A 16594-nucleotide genomic window follows, 5' to 3' on the forward strand; every position below is an offset into this window, starting at 1 on the left:
AGATAGATAGATAGATAGATAGATAGATGATAGATAGATAGATAGATAGATGATAGATAGATAGATAGATAGATAGATAGATAGATAGATAGATAGATTTTTTTAAAAGCAGTCCCATTGAGTTCTGGATCTCACAGGTAAAGAAGGTATCACCTTCTTTAATTCTCACAGCAACTCTACAATGTATGCATCATTATTTCTAGTTTTTCAGATGAGAAAATCAAAGGTACGTGACCCAAACTGGCAAGTTCTAGATCTAGAACCTCAGTAAGCACTCACAGACACACAGACATAAGCTGTTTTCCTCAGGGGAGAAGTCTGTTGTTAGCCACAGACCACCAGGTAAGCAGTGAGTAGGTGGGAGGGAGACTCCCAGGATCCTATGAGATCCTCCGAGTCATCCCACATAATAATAATGATGATGATGATGATGATGATGATGATGATGATGATGATGATGATGACGATGGTGACTCTTCGATATTGACAACTCGGTTTTATTTTTCTTTCCGCTTCTGTCTTTTATAAAGCTTGAATATAGGCATATTTTTGAACTTTCCCATTTCTGTTGTTCTGTGATCTACTATCTTTAAAAGGATTGTGGGGAGGGGTGGGGGGGACCAGGGTGTTCATTAAGGAAACTTCAAATGTAATTTCCACAAACTCCTAGAGCCACAGCTAAACACGTTATCCCACACCTAATGACGTACTGATAACAGAGTGCAATGTTAGGCACGACTGGCCCTAGAACTAACCATCTTTAATCAATCTGAGTTTTAAAATGTATCACCATGAGTAGAGCTGGTAATAACAACAGTAGCACAGTTATTACTATTACTATCTCTAATAACTACTCGAGAGGGAGAAAGAATGAGACTTTCTATTCCCATAAAGAGTCACAGTCATGGAAAACCACAGGGGCAGTTCGACCCTGCCTACAAGCAGAGTTATCACTTGTCTCAACAACTGCGAGGTTTTTTTGTGATTACCCGAGAAATAAATTAAGGTACAACTGTGTGGTGTAAATATTGAAGTGCATGCTTTTGTTATGCTATTATTAGTATTTTTTTAACTATTCATCTCTCATCAAGTTTATCCATCTCTTAGATTCTACGCATTAGTGTTGCAAGTTTAGTTAGTGACGTTAAAGGGCCACTGATTCCCATTAGGCTCATTAGTATATGTTGGATAATAATTGCTTTTTAAAATGATATTTTAATGTATTTTGGGTGAAGGCTTCTGCAGCAATGGAGGCTCCCATTCAATCGTTTCTATACAACACGTACAGTGACTAGGTTTTGTTCTTTATAACACACGAATATTGCCATCATTTCTCTGCCGTTTGCTCCATCTTCATTCAGCTACTTCCCTGGTCCCTTTACATCTCAATTTTATTTTAATGTAATTGTTGCCTGTTTGGACTTCTATAGATAATCCCCCCCACCCTCCCCCCAAGAAGCACAGTATTCACAGGCTATTTTCTTTACTTTATGAGTTTGCTTTTTATTTAGCTAAGCCTAGTTTGGTTCAGAGTTTAAAGAGTTTTCATGGGGGAGTTCTTCTAGTCTCTGCTGGTCCAGTAAACCTGGCTTTTTAAAGAAGCTGAGGTTCTATGAGGAAATGAGTCATGGGGACTGGGGCTCAGGATCATAGTCTCAGGGGACACCAAGGTCAACTGGCATAAGGTAGTTCACAAAGACAATGTTTTACTGGGGTCTTCAAAGCTCAAGAGCAGCCATCTAAGGTGTGAGTATAGGTCTCTCCTCGTCCAGAGGAAAGAAGTAAAAAAAAAAAAAAGAATTTGTGGTTCTGATTCACATGTTTCTATTGTGGCCCTGACGGAATACTTGGTGGAAATAGCTAAGCATCATCTAGTTACTCTGGTCTCAGGCAGATGACGCTGTAGTTCAGGTAGATGATTAGGCTTATAGAAGAGTTTCTTCTTTGAGCTTTTGGTTTTCTTCTTTCTCTTTTGCTCCAGAAAAGTATAAACAAATAGTTGTATCTTAGATGACCACTTGCATGCTTTTCACAGCCCCTGGGACGACTCAATACACTCGGATGCAGAATATAAACTTTATGTATCATAAGATACCATCAGATGGAGTTGCCCCAGGAGACCATGCTCCTGTACCTTCACCCCCAAACTCAGTTCCTTGAGGTGGTGGGTTATGTGTAAGCAGTATCCCAAACTGTACCCATGATGTGCTACATCCATTCGAGTTAAGGGAATCATAAAAGCAACTTCGTACAAAAATCGCACCCTATCTAAGATTACATGTTAATATGCCCCACGCTTGCTCAAAGATCAACTCATCAATGACAGCTGCAGAGTAGACTCAACTTTTTTTTAATTGGTTGCAAGGTTGAAAAGTATATTGAATCCATATGGAACTCAAAACTACCATTACTTAATTTTCCAAAGTGATAACTAACCGTGAACTTACTTTGACTGCTCCATATTGTGTCCCACTGAAAAGCATCTAACTGCTTCCTAAATTTCAGTCCAAATTAGATCGAAACACAGGTTGACAAATTTGCACCAAAAAAAGAAAAATCAGAGCATATCACTTTAAAGTGATTCCTTTTCAGTCAAATTCATGGAGGAAAGGGAGTGTTCTCAAGCTGTGCCTGTTCTTTCATTTGATTGGAGCCCATTTTCATAGATTAAAACATACATAGATATGCTTCTTAAAGTATATGTGAACAGTACACAGCAGAACTATATAATTGTGGGAATACACATTTACTTGAATTATTGTTATATGTTTAATTGAAGCAATTGAAGGAAAAAAAACTGTTTCCAAACAATTATAATGGACTTGTTATATGTAACTGACAAAATATGTGAAGCTTTTAACTGAAAAGTATAGATAGCCTGGATATTCTTAATGTAAATGTTGTTTCCCTTCATTCAAAGATAATGGCACTATTTAGCTATTTTTTTTAAAAAATTAGATTCTTGTTCACATGGTAATGAGTCTTTCTTATGAACATTCATTCGAAAGAATTCTGACTCAATTTTGTAAAGAAACCAAATATAGTTGTGAAAATATAATGTATTATACTGATATCAACTATTAAATATGTATTTTATAACATCATTTTGTAAATAATAGAAGGTTAGGTTGTTACAAAGAGGGAGTTTGAAAGGGCTACATCTTCCAGATTCTAGACTGTCGATTATAAATACTAAGGTAACATGTAGGGATATTGTTCTATTGATAAATGCCTGTCCCTATGAACAGCAGTTTTCAGAATGCTACTTGGAATGGCCCAAAATGATAATAAAGTGTAGAGGAAATTCTTTCAAGAATGGCAGTTTCAGATTTGTGAAAAGGCAGGTCTAAAAATACCTAAATATTTGCTAACTAATCCTTCCAACATAAGTTTTTGCTGAAATGCATTTCTTGCTTTTGTTTGTTTGTTTCCATTTTGTATGCAGTCATGTTAAGCAATGAGAGGGGGTGGACCATGTCTATTTTATAATAGGTCTCCTATTTTTGGATTTCAAAATTTTAGATCTATCTGCAGATGAGTCAAAATAAGAATAATAAATGCTGGATCGTGTTACTTTTTTCAAAAACAAAAAAATGGCTTTTGTTTTTCTCTTGTACTAAAGAAGTCATAGTCTTAAAATAAAGGATTTGAATCTAGAATGTCACTACTCCATGATTTTAAAGTGAAGGCATTGGATTCATAGCAATATCTTGTAGTCATGAACATGAGAAATGCAGCAAAACCTCATCATAAAGAATCTCCCTACTTGATGGATTCCATTGTCCTATAGGAGAAAGTTTGTTTCCAATATGCACAGATGAATAGTGAAGGCTGTATTAAAATGCAAACATTTCTCTTCCCCAGGGTTAAATGGGTTTATTCCCTTTATTCCCAATGTACAAGGACTTCCCACTAGTGCCTAATGTCATTCTAAATATTACCCCTGACAACAGAATAACTATTTACTGGCAATTACTGAATTTTAATTTAGAGTCCTCTACAGTGACCTGAGTAAGTATCTTAAAAAAAATTTTGATTTCAGTGCCCGTTATGTTCCACTAGGAGTTTGGTCAATTAAAACACATCACTTTTCAAAATTTACCCCTGATATTTATAAAGCGTTGTTTTCTTTAATAGTACGTGTTTATGAAAATATCACATGCACATATTTAACATGTTTCGAAGGATGTAAGTTCCATTTTCTTTTATAATCTAGAATTACATCCTATAGACTCATTTACGAATTAAAATCAACTTTTAGATTATAGATTATCGTTTGACTTTAAAACCAAAATTGGCTGAGATTTGAAATCAGGCAAGCATATCAGAAGGTGACATCATCATATCTTTTAAACTTTCTGTAATCTGAGTTAGTTTGCTTTATTGTAATCATGTCTCCCATGACAGTCTTTCTCTAGTTTGTTTAAAAACACATTTTCTCTGATAATTTAATGCAGTGGAGACTTATTCTAATCATAAACTATGTTATCTGTATCAGTGTGGTCTTCCCTAAGTTGAAAATGAGTTTCTTATCACAGAACATTAGGTATTACACATAACAAATGTGAAATGTACTTTCAAAGAAGTATTAGTAGAATCAACAAATCATTTTAAACTACTTATATTATTTAGATATTTAGTAGGTCTTGAAGAATTTTACTTATACTATATTTCTTATTCGTCAAACAATACTAACTTCTATATGAATAATATACTCATTTATCATAAATGATTTCAATCAACATGCCTCTCAAAAAACATTTTGCCTCACGTTTAAAAGTTTGCACAGAAAATGCCACTGAAATCGTGTCTATTGAAATTTATTATTAATGAAGTCTAAACTCTCATGAAAAACAAAATGCCTAGCACCATCTTTCACTCTTCAAGTCCTATTTTATTGTCAGAACACTTTCCTACAATATTTTTAAGGATTAAAAAGAGATTTTTTTTGTGCCCTGGAAACAAGAAAGAATTTTAAAAATAAAGGAACATAGAATGAAAATCTGGTGGATTAATTTATCAGTTTCTGAAACAGTTGACTAAAAGGATCAGCCCCTAAAATACAAATAGGTTCTTTTAATGAATTCTCCAGACAATCCGTTTATCTCTAAGCTTTGAGGATGCCAGTTAAACAGGCAACCATTTCTGGCTGGCACAATCTTAGGGGAGGGAGAAGAATCAGGATGTATGGGGACTAACTTGAGTTCCTTTATAAAGATAAATCACCTTATTTTCCCACAAGGAGTACATTTAGGGATAGACTCCAAGGTGCTGGCGATAGAGTGAGTGCCCGCCTACTTGTTTGCCTGCATAAAGAGTCTAATGTTCACCAACCTATTTAAAGTGTCCATATTTTAACTTCAGTGATGCCATCCCCACCCATGTTCTCTAAAAGCAACACTTAGTCCCTGAAGCCCAAGAAAAGCAGATCATTAGATTAGAACTAAATCAGAAATGTGGTTAAAAACAACAACAAAAACGTAAATTAGGAATGTTTGAAGTGAACCCCTTTGGGACTCCTAATTTACTTATTCACTGGCTTGCTTACTTACTTATACTGTCATGTCAAGTTTTTAAGGTAAGCGCCAAAGGTTAGTTAGCACTGGGCTGCTGGCCCAATTCCGTGGCGCTTGGCTGCAGCGTCGCTGAGGCTCGCTCGGGAATCGCCGGTTCTCGGCCCTCCTGGCAGAACCCACCTCCGGGGACCAGACCAGGTGGAACGGTGGCTGCCGGCAGGGCGAGCAGAAGGAGCGAGGCCCGGATCGCCTGCCTGCGGGTCAGCGGCCCGGGATCTGAGAGCAGGAATCCCCTCCTTGCCCCTGAAGGCCAAGGGGGCTCCGCTGGGTGCTGGCCAGTCGGAGACTTAGGAGTTGGACAGCGGACAACCCGCGGGACCACCCCTGGGTCCGCCCGGTGTGGTCCGCGTACTATTGCGCTCCTGGCCTGCGGGGGCGATCCTCTGGGGCGCGGGCTGGCGGGGTTGCTGAGCCGGCTTTCGACTCTGGAGCGCGCCGCGCAGCCCTGGCGGCCTCCCCGCGCCTCCGCCGAGGCCTGGGGCGGGGCGGACACCTCCCCGAGCCCGCGCCGCCGCCGCCGGATCGCGTCCACGAGCCCGCGCGCGCCGCCGACTTCCCCTCGCGACGACCGGGCCCCGCGTGCTCGCCTCCCCGCCCACCGTGTCACCGCCCCGGCCGCGACCTCGCGTGCGCTCCGGCGCGCGTCTGGGGCCTGGCTCGGGAACGCAGGCCGCCTCCGCCCCTCTTCGGCCGCCGCAGACCCTCTGGGTTGGCCACCCAGACGCGGGCAGGCCCGCGGCGATCCCGGAGATGGCCAGGCCCTTGGGTCGCAGAGTCGATCCAGAGACCCCGGAGAGAACCCGGCGTCTGACCCAGAGCCTGGACAAGCCCCGTCCGCAGCCCAGCGCGGACCTCCCGACCGACCCGAAGACCGACCCCCAGTACCTCGGCTTTCCGCGCCTCCCGGTGCGACCCTCGGGAGAGGGGAGGCGGCAGGAACCCCCCACGCCTACACCCCCCTACACACGCTTACACACACATACACACACACACACACACACACCGTTGCTATGGAGAGCTTTAGTTACTAGCGGGAGGAAGTCAGGGCTTTCTTCTTCCAGTCTGCCTGGCTTCCATCCCCGTTCTCGCCCACCATCCTCCCTCGCTCTGCCAGGAGCTCCCCCAAGCTCCCGGCCCCTCTCAGCCTCCCCCTCTCTCTTCGCACGACGCCCACTTTCCCGCCAGCCGCCGGCCTCCCGCCCTGTACCTGGCCAGGGAGGACCTTGGGTGGTAGGGACGACGACGGAGCGACACAGACCTGGCTGACTCTGAGGCTAGCGGCAGGGAAGGGAAAATGAACCGGTGCCCACTGGGTCTTAGCCCAGTGTGTCCCTGTGTCGCCGCCCGACCCCTCCCAGCAGAAGGAGGCCTGGAGCGCCTTACTCTCGACACGCGCCCTCCGAGAGTGCAGGTGGCTCCCCTTGGGCCTGCTGGCCCCCTTCCCAAGAGGTCCCGACGGGGAGCAGGCTCCGAGCTGGCTTCCAGGCCCCAGCCCAGGGCTTCTGTGGCCGCGACAAGGCCGAGTGGACCTAATCCGCCCTCACTGCCTATAGCTGGCATGGGGCGGGGGCGGGGAGAGCACTAAATGGATGGGTGACTCGCGTACGAAGCCACTTTTTACTCGCTTTTGACATCCTCAGTAGCTCATTTTTCTGGAACATCTCCCCCCCTCCCCACGCCTCCCTCTCCCGCCGCCAATCTACCCTGGGCCCTCCTGCCACTCTCTGTGGGTTCTGCCAGTGTGAACCATTTTATTGCCTTGAAGGAGGCACGGTTAGGTGCCCGACTCCCAGGTCCTTTGGACACAGAAGAAATCAGCATAGGCCCGTGGGTCAGAAGAAACAGAGTCCCCAGGACGCATATTGGGGGGGGCGAGTACCTCGCCAGCATTCGATTGTCTGTTGTCGCCCATTTCCTCCTGAACCCGGGTCCAAAGGTTGTCTAGAACTCAGTTTCCAAGAGCGTGCGCGCGAGCGGGGATAGATTGGGGGGTCCAGGAGGGTAGAAGGAAGGAAGGAAAGGGAGGAGGAAGTGGAGCCGGCCACGCCTGGGGTCAGGCCCGGCGGGCAACCCCGGGTGGGTGCAGAATTGGCGCCGGAGGTGCTGGGCGCTCGGGCAGGGACCCGGGCCGGGTGTGGGGGCGGGAGGGGTCGTGGAGGTTAGGAAGAGGCCGCCCTGCTCCGTGCGGGCCCGCCGTCTCCAGCTGTCCCGAGAGCTGGGAACAATGGGGAGGCGGTAGAAAAGGGAGGGGGGGGTCCTGGGAGGAGGGCGCGGAGGTTTCCAGAAAAGGAGAAACTAAAGAGCCCCGCGCAGACTGTCATCTGCATTTGACAAGATCTGCTTCCCCCACTCCTTTCTTTATTCCCCTTGTTCCTGCAGCTGTGGGCCTCGGAGCTCGCATTGTACACACAGATGTTGGGTTTTCAGCTCTCTGCGGCTCCGCGGGGGCCGCCGCACACCGGGGGTTCCTCCAACCTGTGGCTGCAGCCCGAGGTCCAGGCCAAAAGGGAGGGAGAATGTGCGAGAAAACGGACGAAGGGGTGGCCAGAGAGGCCCCGGGAACCCCAGGGACTGGGCTCTAGGAGGTGGCCCCCACCAAGATCTAGGGTGGCTTTCCTACCACTTTGCTGCACACCCCTCCCCACCCCAGCCCCTTGACCAATCTACCTCTCGCTGTCTCCTTCCTACTTAACTCCAGCCTCCTATCCTTGTGGTGGGATAGAGAACTCCAGGGACGCAGCGACTCAGAACTTGGCCCTGTCACCCGGTTCCACTCCTGGCTACCCCTAGGGGTGGCAATCCAGACTAGGGCTCTTGAACTGGGAGGGCGGGAAGAGAATGGGGTTTGGCTTCATCTAAAGCACCTGGCAACTCCGTTTTCCCTTGAGGACGTTAGGGGCAGGCGGCAAGCAGTTTGACTAAACCAAAGAATGGCAAAGTTCTAACTAGAACTATTTGCATGCCTTGAAAGGAAGAGAGGTTGAAGTGTTAGGGGAGGGGGCTTTTATTCTCTGATTTGCCCCCGCATAATCGACTGACTTTAATCTGGAAAGGGAGCCAAACACCCACAAGGCAAAACGTAGAGAAACTCTCTGGAAAGCACTATTTGCCATAGTCCATTCTTCTCTTGCAAAGCTTTGAGAAACATCGCGCCCCCCCCTCCTCCAAAAAGAGTTCCTATCGGGGATGTGCGGGTGTTATTTTCCATGCTGAGGCCCCCTCTCGCTCAGGGTCCTACTCTGAACTTCCACAGTATGAAAGAGAGAAAGGCTGAAAAGAAAGAAGAGGCGCTTGCTCTGAGCTGCAGCTTTTTACAAATGACTGACAAAGCCAATGTCCATTCATAGTCTCACTCGGGAGAGGGTTGATCAAGAGCCCCGGCCCCCTTAGCCAATTGCTGTCAGCAACATGTGGGGGGAGACATCGCTATAGCAACCGGTGGATGGGCCATGTGCCTCTGCTGCTGCTGCCGCCGCCGCCGCCGGCCGGGTGCGCGCGGGCGGCCGGATATAAGGAGGGGCCGCGGCGGCCGCGCTGGAATCCAAGCTGCACGCGCGGCCCGGCAGCTCCGCGGGGACCGTCCCAGAACCTGGCTGCGCGCTCGCGGCTTCAGCCCACGGGCGCCGCGCCCCTGGGGTGGGGGCGGAGCGCGACGAGCCGCGGGCTGGCTGGGGCACGCTGCGACGCTCACGGGCTGGAGCCCAGGCTGCCGCCGGCTGCCTAGCTAATGCCTGCCTGCAGCTTCCACCGCTATCGCGCGCGGCACCTTTGTCTTCGCGGGCCTGGGAAGAAGTTTCTGGTCCGAAGAAGGATTTCGCCGTTTGAGTGTGGTTTCTGGCGGAGGGCAGCTGGCTAGCGGTCTCTGATGGCGTTTGTCTCCCCGGCCGCTGGGCACTGAAGCCCGGCGTGCCCACGCCCCCTGGGTTTCGGGCTCGGGCTCGGGCGCCCGGTCAGCTGCAGGTAACCGCGGGCTCCCGGTCCTGGGTGGGGCAAGTCGATTCGGCTCTGGGGGACGAGGAGAGGAGTTGGGGTGGGGGAAAGAGAGAGAAGGAGGGACCAACCGAGGGGATCGCGAGACTCGGAAGTGGCGGGTTGGGTAATGGGAGAGCCCGGCGGAGGGTGTAGGGTAGGGGACTGAGCTGGGCCGGTTTGGAGTTTCGGAGAGCTAAGGCCAGTGACGAAATCTGACTTGGTGGAAAGACACCTGTGAAAGCTCCGGGCTTGCTTGGGACACTGGGTGCCCAAGTTGGCTGGGCTGGGCAAGCCGAGGTGAGACTGGAGGTGGGAGGGGGCTTCACACTGATGGGGGCAGACTGCACTTTTCCAGGCAGAGAGCCCCGCGGAAGCCAGCCCAGCAAGGGCTGAAACTGTAACCCCAGGACTTCTCACAGGAGCACTTGTCCCCTCCTCCACCCCTCCCACCCCCCACATACACCTTTCCAGTCTCTGCTCGCTACTTCCGCGCGGTTCCTAAGTGGGCGTGTGGGGAGTAGGGGCACGGGAACCGCGGAGGTGTGAAAGGCTCTGGAAGGAGAGGGCTGTTTCGCCTAGAGGGAGGAGAACCAGCGGGGGGGAGGAGGTTCCTAGCCCCAGGGAACGCACCCTGTGCCGCCTGGACCTCCTAGCGAGTACCGGGTTCAGAGGACACCAGGGCGCTCCGTGGGAACGATACGAGGGGAAGGGGGCTGGGAGGCCATCCCTTCAGAAAGGAGGCTCCCCCACCTCCACCTCAATCTCTCTTCTCCCAAGCTCGAGCTGCCACTGACTGCGCTCTGCGCAGGCAAGGCGCTCAGAGGTCTCGCCCTGAGAAAGAAACTTTAGACGCGGGGCTATGTGAACGAGGGGGGGGGGGGGTGTTTCCTCCGCTTGCTCACGCTGTGCGGTTCTAAACATAGCCCACTTCGTAGGTTTTTTGTTTTATTTTTTTTGAGAAACCCTGTTGGAGACCGGCCAGCGGACCCCCAAAGGAGATGTTGAAACTGCCGCAAAATCAGCTTTGAGATCCAGGGAAAGTCTCCCGCCCTTTTTCTTTTTTTGGTCCCGACCCAGCTGCGGCTCAGTCCCTCCGCTGAGAGGCGCTAAGCTCACCGTGCATCCTCTCCGGTCCCCACCCCGCTCCTCGTTGGACAGCTGGAGAGGGATGTCATCGCTGTCCACTCTCCGGAGCCCACCATACCTCACTGCACGCCCTGCACTTCCCCAAACACACACACACATCAACACACCGGGGCACCCCAGACTCAAAGGCGGCGGACTGAGCCCCCGGCCGCGCTGAGCCTCCCGGGAGCGGAGACATTCCCTAGGCGCTCGCCCGCGCGGCTCGTGCACTGAAGTTCAAAGCTGCAGCCGCCGGTTCTCCCGCCCAAGCGGCTCTGCTGTCACCACTGTCACCGTCTGCCTCGCCTCCAGTCTTCCCCCAGCCCCCCCCCTCCCTCATTGTCTTCGGGCTTTGGGTTGAAGTTGCGGGTCTAAATCTGGAGACAGGCCCTACCTCGGGCTCGGGGCGCGGGCTCCAGCCCGGCGTCTTTGCGCGGCGCTCCACAGCGCCACGCGCTCCCTGGCCTGACCGCTCGGCGCGCCGCGGGCTAGGCCGCGCGCAGACCCGGCCGCGCAGTCCCCGCCTCCCTGACGCTACGGGGGGTTTTCCTCCGTAGCCCCTCGCTGGGGAAACCGTTCCAAGCGAGAATCTGGGATTCTCTGTGTGTATTCGTCTTTCCTTGCTTGGGCTTATCGGACCCAATGCCTGCGTTCTCATCCTCACTGATCCACAGAATTTTGGATGGGAGAGAAGATGTGAGCGAGGGGAATGGTTTCAGCAGGGGAGGGCGATGGAAGCTTTTTTTTTTTTTTGGCAACAGAGGAGAAAATGCACCACAACCACCCCTCCTCCCCCCAAAGCGAAGCCAACCCCATTTGGCTAAGAATGGGGGTGGGAGTGGGGTGGAGCAGGGTACGAAGAAGAGGTGGACGTGGCTCCGGCCTTGTTGAACTCCCTGAATTCTTGGCTTGATGTGTGATTGTTGGGCTAGTAATCCCTGAGAGGCTGGCGCGCTTTGTGGCACCAAATAAAGTTGGGGCGGTGGCATTGTGCCCGCGCAGTGAATGGGAGGCCTCGGGCAGCGCTGTGGCCTTTCTCAGTGGTGTGAATGAGTTTCGGGTCCCAAGAACCCATTTACCCTTTGTGTCTGGCGGTGCGGTCGAGTCTTTCTAACCTCTGTGCGGATCTTATAAATAAATACGCGGGAAAGAGATGGGGAAATGGAGAAGGTGAGAAAGCCCTAGGCCGTTTTAGTTCCACCTTTCCAGAGAGACTGAAAACGGACCCTCCATTTGTCTCAATATATATCCAAAGTTATGACAGCGATGATCTAAGGAAGGGTGCTAGACCAATCTGTCCTATGGCCCTTCGTACAGGAGGTAAAGTCAAAATTCCCAAATGCTGAGGAGAATTTGGTTCTTTGAGAGGAAAACTCCTTCAAGACCAAGGCAGGAGGGCAAGGGGGTGTTGCTTTAGTCCAGGGAAACCAAATATGCATGCCAAAAATGGGGGTCAGGAGGAGGGGCACTAAGTTTTTTGGCGGAGTTTGAGCTTTAATGTAGTAGAAATGCCTGAAGATAGCTTTGAGCATGCTTTATAATAAGTAGACCCATTTCAGTCTGTTCTAAATGGGCTGTTTTCTATTTTACCAGATTTTAACAACTCACTGTTTCTCAAACCCTGTTAACAATTAGCTAACATGAGGGTCCCACCCCCTTTAAAACATCCTATCGTAAATCTTCCTGATATTTTAAAACAAAGTAATCCTAAAACCGACATTTTAGCAGTATTTAAAGATGCTAAATAAACCATTTATTGTCTTGTTTGTTTACTTTTATGTCTATGCCTGAAAAAAATTCAATAGCCAAATTTAAAATAATATTACTCAATTTATTTTTATTCAAGGTTAGTTATATTTAAATATAAGCGTTTATGGGTGATTTTTTTTCTTTTGCCTATTTAGGTTTTGAAAATTTTTTGAGGGGGGGCTACTTGAATGGCAGATTTGCAAGTACAATTTCATCTGCACAGAGGAACAATAGCTTTCAGTTGCACAAAGGATTTCTTCCACCCTGAATTCAGACCACAATGCCTCTTGCTCTGATAATAGCTTCTGAAAAGATTTTGTAATGCAGAGAATTAATACATGATTATTTCCGCCTGACTTCTCTCATTTATTAGAATTCTGTGGTGAATTCCAAATTAAAAATAGTTCAGTTAACAGCTTTAAAAAAATACTTTTAAAATATTTTAAGACTACCTCCCTCCACACACACCCTATATTTTTAACTTTGGTTACTTGCCAGGACCTGAAAACTGTTAAAATGTTTAATCATCTTTAAAGTGATAGTAAACTTCTCAAAGGATTCCAAGGTCTAGCAACAGAAAGACAGAGTTGCTGTAGCAACTCATTAGTAGTGGCTAAAACGATTTTCTAATTATTGCAATTATAGTAAAGTGAAAGTGCAAAAAAGTACAGAATGAAGCTAGATTTGCACATTGAATTTCAAAGGAAATTGACAATGTTAGAAGTTTACCATTAAAGAAATGGGATGCCTAAAGTTTGGGGGTACTCTAAAATGCAAGTCAGTGACTTACAGACTGTGTTCCTCTTATTAACTCCTTGCATCACACAGCCTTGGAAAAAGGCAAAATGTTGTTCCCTGTCAAGTATTTATTACCATTAAGTTTCATATTTGTGTGACTGTCTCAGGTCTCATAATTGGGTTTGAGGATGGAATATTCTTTTTGCTTGTCTTGTAAGTTTACCAGATGGGTAGCTAAAAGAATTCTTGAAGGCATTTTACCATATATGGTAAAATGTAGGTGATGTAAAGGAAACTCCGTGCACCTTTATATATAAGTACAGATCAAACAATTTAAATAGCCTTGGCTATGTCGGTTGAGTCTAATTTCTAAAAGCAGTTCCACAAATTGACTTCTATGTCCATTTATTTCTTCTATATACAACATGTGTAATACTCTATTTCCTATAGAAGAAGTTTTAGATAGGTATATTGAGTAGAAGAAATATCAATATTGTATTTCAACTTGTTCTCAGAGTACAGTAACTGGATATAATAGTTGACTTAGTTATTCCTGGTTACTTAAAAAACAAAATCATACTATTTTCTAGCTAGGCATTGTGGTGTTTAAAGGGCTTGCCTGCTGACAGTGCTGGCTTTAGAGAGAAAGATGGAGCAGTCTGCTTCCTTAAAGATTTACAGCCTTGGAAATGACTTGAGGGTAATGGGTTACTCTGCATCTCAGGAACCTTTAAGTGTGTGTCACACACCCTCAGACACGCGGCGGCGAGGACAAGTTCTTGGATGAATATTCTTCTGAAGATTGCTTCTTCATCAACCTTCTTCCTCCTCAGTCATTCTCCCCTGTTCTCAAACTTAACAATACACCGAGCTGCCACAGTACAAAAAGAGGTGTTCTGCTTTTAAAAGATGCCTGACTGTAAATGTCAGAGTCATAAATATTTAAACATTATTTTCTTTCAATTTCAAGTCCAGACTGACAAGATGGCTCTAATTAGGAACTCTCATCTGAGCCCAGTCCAAGTCCAAGATTTCAGAAAAGAACCTGTGGTACAGATGCAGCTCTGCCTTTGGGGAGCCAGTACCCAGGAGGGAGGTGTCAAGGGGAGGCCATGACGCCCACCGAAAGTATGTCTGGGTCAGAACTGAGGGGCCAGATTACTTTTTAACCTGATGTTAGACTAATTTTATTTTCCCTTAAAGCTCATGCTTAGCACACGTTGTCAGGGTTGTTTTTTTTAACTACACAGAGGAAGGGCGAAAAATCGTAGTTATTTAAACTTAATCACTCTGGAAAAGAGTTCACTTTCTTGTTCTTTTAATTAAGAATTGCTGTGAAGTTTTGGTTATCCCTTCCACCACCCACCTCCCTGATTCTGAAAATGCAAATTGAAACTCTTCTGCAGGACTGTTAGGGACTGGGTAAAATTTTTACTTCCCTTCTTCACCACCTACTGAAACTGCTCATGTCCCCACTCAATCCCCGTCGCCTGCGCGCGCCCCCCTACCCCCCGGTCCCCCCAGCAGCTTTGGATTGGACTTTGAAACCTGCCCCTGGGGTGTGCTGGGGAAGACCTCAAACTCTGCAAGTTCAGTGCCAGGTGTCCATTGCCAGTCGCAGCCACTCCCTCCACCCCACCCCACCCCCACCCCTGGATCCAGTAGCGTTTCCCAGGTGGATATCTAAGATGCCGAGACCTTGGTCACCTCACCAGCCAGGGTGCCTCCTTCCCCGCACAGTCAGAGAGTCCCGCCTGGCCTTCTCTTGTCCTGCGTCCAGGACCCGCGGGATCACATTGTCCAATATCAAAGAACAGTCTGCTCAGGCCCCGCGGTCACCGGATTGCCAGAGGGCCCCAGGTCCTCCTCCCATCGCCCTCTGGAGGACAGGCCCAGGGAGGTGAGCCTAGGGACCTCATGCCACCCGGGGGATCCTAGGCCCGACTAGAAGGTGCTTAGTTGGGCCCAGGCAGCTGGGACATCCCAAGGGAGGAGAAAATGGAGCGCCAAGGAGCCTTGGTCACTCCCTCCTTCCTTTTCCCTGCTCAGCTCCAGCAGCGACTGGGACACAGCGGGGATGGGGTAGCTAGAAGGAGGACTGGAAGCACCCAAGGAGGAGAATTTAGAAGTTTCTCGGCCATCATGATCCTTGACATTTTTATTTGACCTTTGAATGAATTCCCAGCGCCTGGTGAGGGAGCCGGGGCACTGCGGCCTCACCGCGATGCAAGTCTCCCGCCGCCAACGAGGAGGTGGCCGAGTCGGGCTCTTCTTTTGCGCGCGGTGGCCGGCTTGAGCAACCGAGGCGGGATGCCGCTCCTTTAGCGAGAAGCGTCGAAAAGATCCGCGGGTGATCCACCCAACACTGCTGCTCCTTCCTCTGCGTGAGAACTCCAAGCCCGGCCTCGGCGCGCCAAGCCCCTGGGCAGAGCCGACTTTGGCCGGCTTGTGGGAGGGAGGCCAGGCAACTGCCTGGCTTAAAATGACAAGGACAGGCCAGCTGCTCCCGGAGAAGTGCGCCTCGCTGTTCGCCCTCGGTTGCCATTCACCGGACCCCACACGGACACTGCAAGCGTGTCTGTTTGGCGCTTTTTAGACGGGGACTTCGTAACCCGCCCGGATTCCCCACCCCCTGCCCAGCATACCCAAAGGTTAGTTTGGGGCTATTTGGAAGTGGACACGCGGGTGCGGTACGTTCAGAAGTGTGCGTGTGACACGTCGTTGGCCCGCGTGTGCGCCACATAGAAGGGGTGCGGTACGAGTTCACTCCTGGAGCCAGTGTGGCTGCAGCGCGTCCGCGGGCGCTTCAGGTCTCCACGCAGGGTCCGTCAGCCCCGGTTCGGGAGCGCAGCTAGGTGCCTGGGGGCCCAAACCCCCTTACGTCCCCAGAAAGCACAGTCGGATTTCGGGCAGGGCGAGGGTGACATGGCTCTATTGCTGTGTCCCCGCGTGTGAGCGTATGCGACTGGAGCGCTTTCGGGATCGCCGCGCCCCGCGCCGGGACGGGTGGCGCGCGCTTTGCCCGCGGGGCGGAACAGCGGTGCGCCTCGGTGCCCGCCGGCTCGCGCCGTTTCCTTTGTTGTGGTCGCCGGGTCGGTCCGCCGTGGAGGCGGCGCGGGTCGGGCGGGGAGTTCCGACAGGTGCGGAGCCGGCCGTGCGCGAGAGGCTCGCACCCTGCGCGGTCCCGGCGGCGACGCGGGCACCGAGGGAAGGGGCGCCCGGCCACGACGGGACGGCGTCGCCAAACCCTGGGCGTTTGGACTCGGCATGTTACAAGCCCAGCCTCCGGTTCCGATGTCGATTTTGACTGCTCAGCCCGAGAGAGGGCGGACGGCGACCCCCACAAAGCGCGTGAAATGCTCATCCGCCCCCCTCCACCGCGGCCCAGGGGCGAGCCGCAGCCGCCAGCCCCCGGCCGCCGACCCGCCCCACGC

At 49.8% G+C, this 16594-nt stretch overlaps 1 protein-coding gene across 1 annotated transcript in view; it reads left to right on the plus strand.

Annotated features, from left to right (window-relative positions):
- The window catches only part of PTPRN2 (protein tyrosine phosphatase receptor type N2), a 1475949-nt gene that overhangs the window by 1278639 nt on the left and 180716 nt on the right, over positions 1–16594 (plus strand). The window lies entirely within an intron of this gene.

This window comes from Echinops telfairi, unplaced genomic scaffold (assembly GCF_000313985.2).
Source record: "Echinops telfairi isolate 266 unplaced genomic scaffold, ASM31398v2 ScPeMD7_31;HRSCAF=116, whole genome shotgun sequence".
Taxonomy (NCBI): Eukaryota; Metazoa; Chordata; class Mammalia; order Afrosoricida; family Tenrecidae; genus Echinops; species Echinops telfairi.